The sequence below is a fragment of the Agrilus planipennis genome, unplaced genomic scaffold (assembly GCF_000699045.2).
Source record: "Agrilus planipennis isolate EAB-ADULT unplaced genomic scaffold, Apla_2.0 scaffold28, whole genome shotgun sequence".
Classification (NCBI taxonomy): Eukaryota; Metazoa; Arthropoda; class Insecta; order Coleoptera; family Buprestidae; genus Agrilus; species Agrilus planipennis.
This window is the reverse complement of record NW_020438897.1, coordinates 683,563-690,679: the sequence shown is the minus strand read 5'-3', so window position 1 is coordinate 690,679 and position 7,117 is coordinate 683,563. Positions and strand designations below refer to the sequence as shown.

General features: G+C 32.1%; 1 protein-coding gene across 1 annotated transcript in view; it reads right to left on the bottom strand.

The window, feature by feature from the left end:
- Positions 1-6,386, bottom strand: part of LOC108744562 (RING finger protein nhl-1) — a 33,733-nt gene extending 27,347 nt beyond the window's left edge. Inside the window, exon 1 of the mRNA XM_025973187.1 lies at positions 6,233-6,386. The gene's annotated coding sequence lies outside the window, so the exon portion shown is untranslated. The remainder of the gene's footprint in view (positions 1-6,232) is intronic.
- Between the last annotated feature and the right edge of the window lie 731 nt (positions 6,387-7,117).

The window sequence follows — 7,117 nt, the reverse complement described above, 5'->3', positions numbered from 1 at the left end:
TAATTGACACATTGATGTAACTGTAATTTTTAATTATTATTTACATTTTTTATTATTTTTTCTCTGACTACATCTGTAATTATGTTCATCGAGAGAAAAATCGAAAGAGTTCTCGATTTGAACAAAGTAAATTATCTTTTTTATTATTAACTAAAAAGAGTTGATAAATCTACACGGCCTTGACGAAAATTCATGACGCAGAATTAAAATAAAGCATCTTTTTATTGAGATACCTACATTAAATTATTGTAGGGTTCAATTTAATGTATTAGAGTGAATGAATTTTTTGAATTAACTTTACCAACTACAGATAACCTCAAATAAATAAGGAAAAATTGTTGTTGCTGTCACTCACTCGCCGGGAATCGAACCCGGACTCCTGGTTCTACGCACTAGTATTTATGCCAGGAGCCCGGGTTCGCTTCCCAACAAGGAAGTGAAACAACAATTGTTTCTCATTAATTTGAAGTTATCTGTAGTGGGTTAAGTTAATTTAAAAAATTAAATGATGAATAAAAACTCCATATTATGTTGAATAATTATAAAAAGTAGACAATCCAGCTTGAAAAAATACTTCAATTGAGCTCAGTATAGTTCCTTTAAAAGCAATTCTTAAGACAGGGGTAGCGAAGATTCATCGTAGTTTTACAAAATATATTTATTTTATAATAGTCGCTAATTTTTTGGAGAACAAAAGGCGCTATGGAAGTTAATAAGAAATAGACAAGATAGGCTGGTAGGACACCTTCTCAGACATGAAGGGCTACTCAGAGACATATTCGAAGTAGAAACAGGAGTTAAGAGGAGTAGAGGTAGACCTAAATTAGGTGGAATCTTCTAGTTTATGTTCAGAATAGGAAACAGTACAGGTACGTGTCAAACCAGTCTTAGAACTGACTACCTTAAGATCATGATGATGATTATTATAATCGCCAGAGTAATTAAAACTAATGAAAAACATTTGTTCAACCATATTTTCGAAAATTACTTGTTTAAACTATGAGAGAAAATTAAATTGGATTTTAAAACAATATTGTTGTGAATATGTGAAAAATATTGCCTCTTTTATTAATGAGTTTACAGTTATGAGTTCAACAAAATGTGTATGGTGGATCTAAATCTAATGTGGAGATATATAATTTTACATGCGTCCCTCGCAGTTATGATTTATTATCAAAGTGGCCAACAAGATCATTTTGGTTGATCACCCCTGTCTTAAATAGTAATATTATTTGTTTAGTTCATTTAATAATAATCTTGTGAAATTCTCATGAGCGAAACCAATATTATACCGTAAATTTTGTGACATCTCAACAACCTTATTTTAATTAAAATACCTACTTAGGTATATTTTTGTTAATAACTAATTTTGTGGCATAGAGAAAGATAATGCTAATATTAGCAGTCTTTTGTTTGTAACAAACAACATAGAAGATTGAATTTTCTGCTAAGTTAGACAACATGAGAAGCTAAATAAGTAAACAGAATTTAATCTTCCTTGGGTTTCAACGTGTCATTTTTTCATGATATAGATGTTAATATCCCTACGGAGCTTTAACCGAAAGCTATCCTAAATTCTGTTTTGAAAATATTAGTGTAATTATACCGAGATTAAGAACTAATTAGCCGTCTAATTTTTAAGCTTTATTTGCACATGGTGAAATAGCCGAAATGGTTTAATGAAAACGACGTTATTGCGTTAGATATCCTCTTTGTTTATTAGCCCAGCATGTTACAAATAAATTTGCTGCATAAAACGCCTGTAATATTGTTTCGTAATTATCGTTATTCCTATTCGTTGTAATAAATGGGACTATGCTGGCTAAGCACACAAAAGCAACTTAATTAACTAGCGATAAGTGAGATATAGGAAGTATTAGCAAAATCAAAAGCAATTGATCCAATAAATCCCCATATTGTGACGTTATATTGGGTATTATTTGTCTCCATTCTAATCCAAGTAGGCATTGTATCAAATATGTGTTTATAAAAAATAGTATACCTTTTTCAGGCAAATTTTGATGTCATGTTTTGTTAAATCTGTCCATTAACCATAATTTTGCAAAATAAAATTATACAGCAGAATTCAAAGCCAGATTATGGATAAAAATAAGGATGTTGTTATAGCAACCGATGGTTCGCTTTTGATGTAGGATAGATAGTAAGCAGTAAGTGATTAGTTCTTTTTTCTTAAGAGGTGTGACAATTAAGTTACCGGAATATAGTTATAACTCCATACGTCATAACGTTGTTACGAATAGTGAACCTTTCCTTAAAGTTAGAGCTGACGCGCAAAAAAAACATGTCATCTCAACCTCCTGCCACCTGCGATCGTATATATCAGCCTTTTAAGTAATTTAGGGTATTTTTCCTATATGGTTGGTATATAGTCGGAATCTGGTCCCATTTCGTGATAAGAGAGGTCAGGGGAATCGAAAAAAATGTCATTCTAATCGCTTGGGTTTGACGGTGTAATTTACTTAAAATACTCCTCATTCTGGGAAAAATCATGGCAGAAAAAATTCATGGGCCATTTTCCTGTGCGTAAATAAACGATAAAATTAACCTTAAGTAACAGTATTTTAAGTAAATTATTCCGTCAATGCGAAGAAGTTTGGGCGATATTTTTTTTATTGCCCCCTCCTCCGCCTTTATCTCGAAATGGACCCTGTTTCTGAATATATATCTTATAAGAAACAATGTTCTAAATTACTTAAAAAGCTGATGTACGAGGCGGCAGAAGGTTGCGATGACATGGTTTTTTTTTTACTCGTCAGCACCCTAACTATTAGAACCGGTAGAAGATTGAAGTAAGGGTAGATCGTTTCGTTGCGTTTTATCTCTGTTTTTTGTAAGTAAGAATTTTAGTCGCAAAAATGAATGACTCAGATCACAAACAACGTGATTTTTAGCGAAATCAAACGAAAAATTGTCTGAAATCCTCTACGAATTGGGAAATGTGTATGGAGGTGGGCGTTTGTCTAAAACTTCTGTGTCGGCAGTGGATAGAAGTATAAAGAAAGCGGCCAACGAAAGCAAGGATGCTCAAGTCCAGGATTTACAAATTATTTAGGGAATTATCCACTGCGAGTACGTTCCTTCTGGTTAGATAGTTACCAGATGTTGGTGTTCTGAGGCGGTTGAGGACACGCATTTTTCGCGTATATCACCACTTGGAGAAATGGATTTTTCATCACGACAATGTGCCCCTGCATTTTTTGTTGATTGTTCGCGAGTATTTCGCGAAAAAGTATCCCCATGCTGCTGCATCCCCTACAGTCTAGATTTAGACTTTTTTCTCTTCCCAAAAATGAAAACGCACCTCAAGGGTACTTATCGTGACGACGTAGAAGAGATCACGGCAGCTGTGACGACAGTTTTGAACTCCATAACTCAAAAGGTTACGGAGGGTGTTTCCAGGGCTGTAAAAGGCGATGGCAACGGTATATGGGGTTAGAGGTTACTAACGTGAAGGATGATAATAAAGTATTGAGCAAAAATTAATTCCCTTGCGTTATTTACAACTCGGAACATAATTGACACATCTCGTAGATAGTCTCCATTATGGAATTGACAATTTCTTTTATTAAATAATTATTTTATTTTTATTTTNAAGAAGCCTTATACCAAAGGAGGAAAGTTGGTGTTGTTTATAACTATTATATTATTCCAGTTAGTGATATTATAAAATTAAAAAAAAATTAAGTCGGGGCAAAAATTCTACCAGAACTGGCTTAATTAATGCAAAAAAAATTCATAGACATTAACTACATTGCAAGGGTTCAAAAGCCTACCCCATCTGCATGCGATAATTTAAGAATGATAAAAGAAAGGCGATTTTGTATTGAATAAAATATAGAAAGAATATTTAATTTTACCTATTTATACGAAATTTATTACTTCAACTTATCCGCATGAATTTTAAATATGTCAAAAATACTTTCAGAATATCGAAGAAATAACAGAAAACAATAACGGTAAAGCTTGAGTTGTAAATGTAGAAATGTTTTTAAAATCCTTAATTTTCTTTTTATAAAATATTATTCTGAAGTGACGGAGAGTCGCAATCCGCAAGGATCGAGGATAATCTTTTACTAATTATTTTTAGACATCCCCAGTTTTAAAAGCTACTACATCAAGTGAATTTAGTGTCTAATCTTCTAATTGTTCTAAAGCTGTTAACTTAAATGTTATTTAAGCCAAACTATGCTTGTCAAAATTCGATTATTAAGAAATAGCTTCTTTAATAACATCCTTAAAATGTAGACATAACTAACTGAAAATAATATATATTATTAATAAATTCTTTGTTTGGTAGACAACCATTTCATCAGATTGAAAATGTTTATAACGAGTTGATTATGAGAGAGGTGATTGTATAGAGAAAACTTTTTAAACAACTCAACTAAAATTAATTATCTAAGCTAACAAGGATTTGCCAATATTTATTAAATTGGCAACAAAGAATCTAAAAAGCGATTTATCTGATACTCAAACCAAAAAAAAGAAACAAAATAATCACTCTTTACTTCATTTATTTTCAGTTAATGTTAAAAAAAATGCAATTTGTTGGAATTTTATAAAAGAAACTGATTTAGACATACACTTTCAATACAAATAAATAAACGAACACAATTCTACATCATAATTTTTTTTATGATAATTAACAGCCGCTTTATCAGCCCATTTCGAATTGAAAACTTATTTATATCAAAATAAAAAGGATAAAATAGAGTTATACTACTTGAAGAATTTTTAGGATCAGTTAAGTAATTCCAGAGAAGCAAATAAACAAGTAAAGAAATTTCACTTCTTTATAACGTTAATGTACATTATTCTGAATGCCTAATTGAAATAATTTTGAGAACTGAAAAGCTTGGGATTGATAAATAGTCTGACAGGTTTGAAAGCCTCTGAGTTCTTCAAGATATTTGTTCAGGTTTAAAAATAAAAAACATCATCCACTTTCCTTTAACATTGAAAACACGTTTTTATTTAAGTGAACTAGTTCTGTCAAGGTTTCCCAATTTTCCTCTTTTAAATGTCACTTTCGTCGAAATAACTTCCTTTGAAAATATAAATTAGTCGTAATAATTTTTTAGTTTTGAAGCAATTTTGATCATGTGCCTTTATCGAATTTGCGTCATCACTCGCTAATGAATGCCAAAGTTTTGGTAAAAGAGATGCTAAATCGAGTATTATTACACATCATGCAGATATTTCCTCCATATTCACCTACTTATTTTCTTTGAGTTATTTTCGGATGCCTTAAATTTTTAAAATTATAAACATATCTCGCTAGCTTTGAGATCATAAGTAAGAGTAGTTTGTCGGGATAATTGAGCAAAAATATCTGAAATCTAAATTTGAAAGTGACAAACAAAAAATTAAATTAATAGATATTAGTTTTGAACATACACCACAATATCCCGCTCAAATTGTATTTTTGGTTATTTCATCATACCTAATGCTTTATAATAATGATGATTCAAATCTGCCGTAAATATGGAAAGTGTGTTTTGGGAAAAAATATTTATGACATTGAATAATAACTGTTGTTTGGAAAAATGTTGTGTAAGAAATATAAATAAAATTGCCACTTATTAGTATGTTCCCTTAAAATTTATTCAGAAACTTAACAAAGCAATAAAAATTTCACAAATGAATGCAGCATACATGTGTTAGAACTATTTTAATAACAATTAATCGGTTTAGGAGTTAAAGGAAATATGAAACTAACAAAATTCAGACAAGGCGAAAATTGTCATTATTTCAGCTACAAAAGTGCAAAATCTGTTATTAGATATTTATTTTTCTAATTATTATTGTGCTTAAGTACAGATGACTAAAAACAAATGCTTTAAGATAAAAAATGCGCCCATTTCATACTCTACGAGCTACCAGTTACGGTAGTCATTTTCACAAAATTAGTTGCGTCAGGAAGCAATGCTAAGATTAGTATTTTCCAAAAAAAAAAGTGCTTTCTTAGTCACATATGTTTATTATATCTAAATAATGTCAAACACAAATATTGGTGTATTTCATAGCAGTGTGCCTTTAATTGGTGTTAATGTACTTAACAAGCCACTAATTAACACATTCGGGAGCCCTAAAGTAGCGTCTAAAATAGTCCCAGTGCTCTCCATTCATACAGCTCTTATGTCAGCCAACTGACTATTTTTAAAGTCCGATCGCGAGGTTATCAACACACCGAAGAACATCAGAGACTTACAGAAACTTCCAATTTCCGGAACGGGTGAACTTTGTCGGGGTGGTAATGGTTGCGGTTATTAAAAAATGAATTTCACTATATTTTGAGGCCGACGGCTGCTGGGCCGTTGCCGACCTTGTCACCGGCACTTGGTGGACTGTTGTCTCTCCTGTGGATGGTGTAGGGAACAACCGAGCAGCATCGGACATGCCAACTCGTTCTAGGTACTCGAAATAGGCTGGACGAATACGGGACAAAACAGATACAGTGCGACTAATAATCCAAGATCCAAGTCTATGTTTGTGGATCATTAACGGCGTTATTAAAACAGACTGTTTCACTGTTTTATAATTAAAAATAGAAAAAGGAACTAGCGTCAGTCGTAGTCGCCTACGTCTTTTTAAATTATGTATTAATGTAAGATAATCGAAATTCTTCTGTGTTGTATTAACTAATATTGCTAGGCTGATTTTTATGTCTCTTAGAAAGTTTTGTTGAGAAATGACAGGAGAGGAAGAACTCTTCCGAATATTGGAAACTATTTTCAAGTGTAATACTGTAGAATCGCGATAGTATTTAATGCTAGACCGCTGCATACTGTGAACAAACTAAACCTTCGGTTATAGAAACGTCTATTACCTATTGGAGTTTCTGTTGTGATTTTGCTGTATATCTTCGATGTATTTGGTACTTTCCTATTTGTGATAGCTGAGAAGATACTGTGTTTTAGTCATATATTCACGTTAGACAAGTCGGAAATTTAGACCATTGCTTAACATTCGAGAGAACACTGATTCGATTCCGGGCCAGTCTGCCCATGGTCCAAGTTTTTCGTTTTTTTCTTTGGATTACTTAGCGAAATGCTGAGGCAATAATAAAATATTCCACAGATAATCTTTTCCTGTC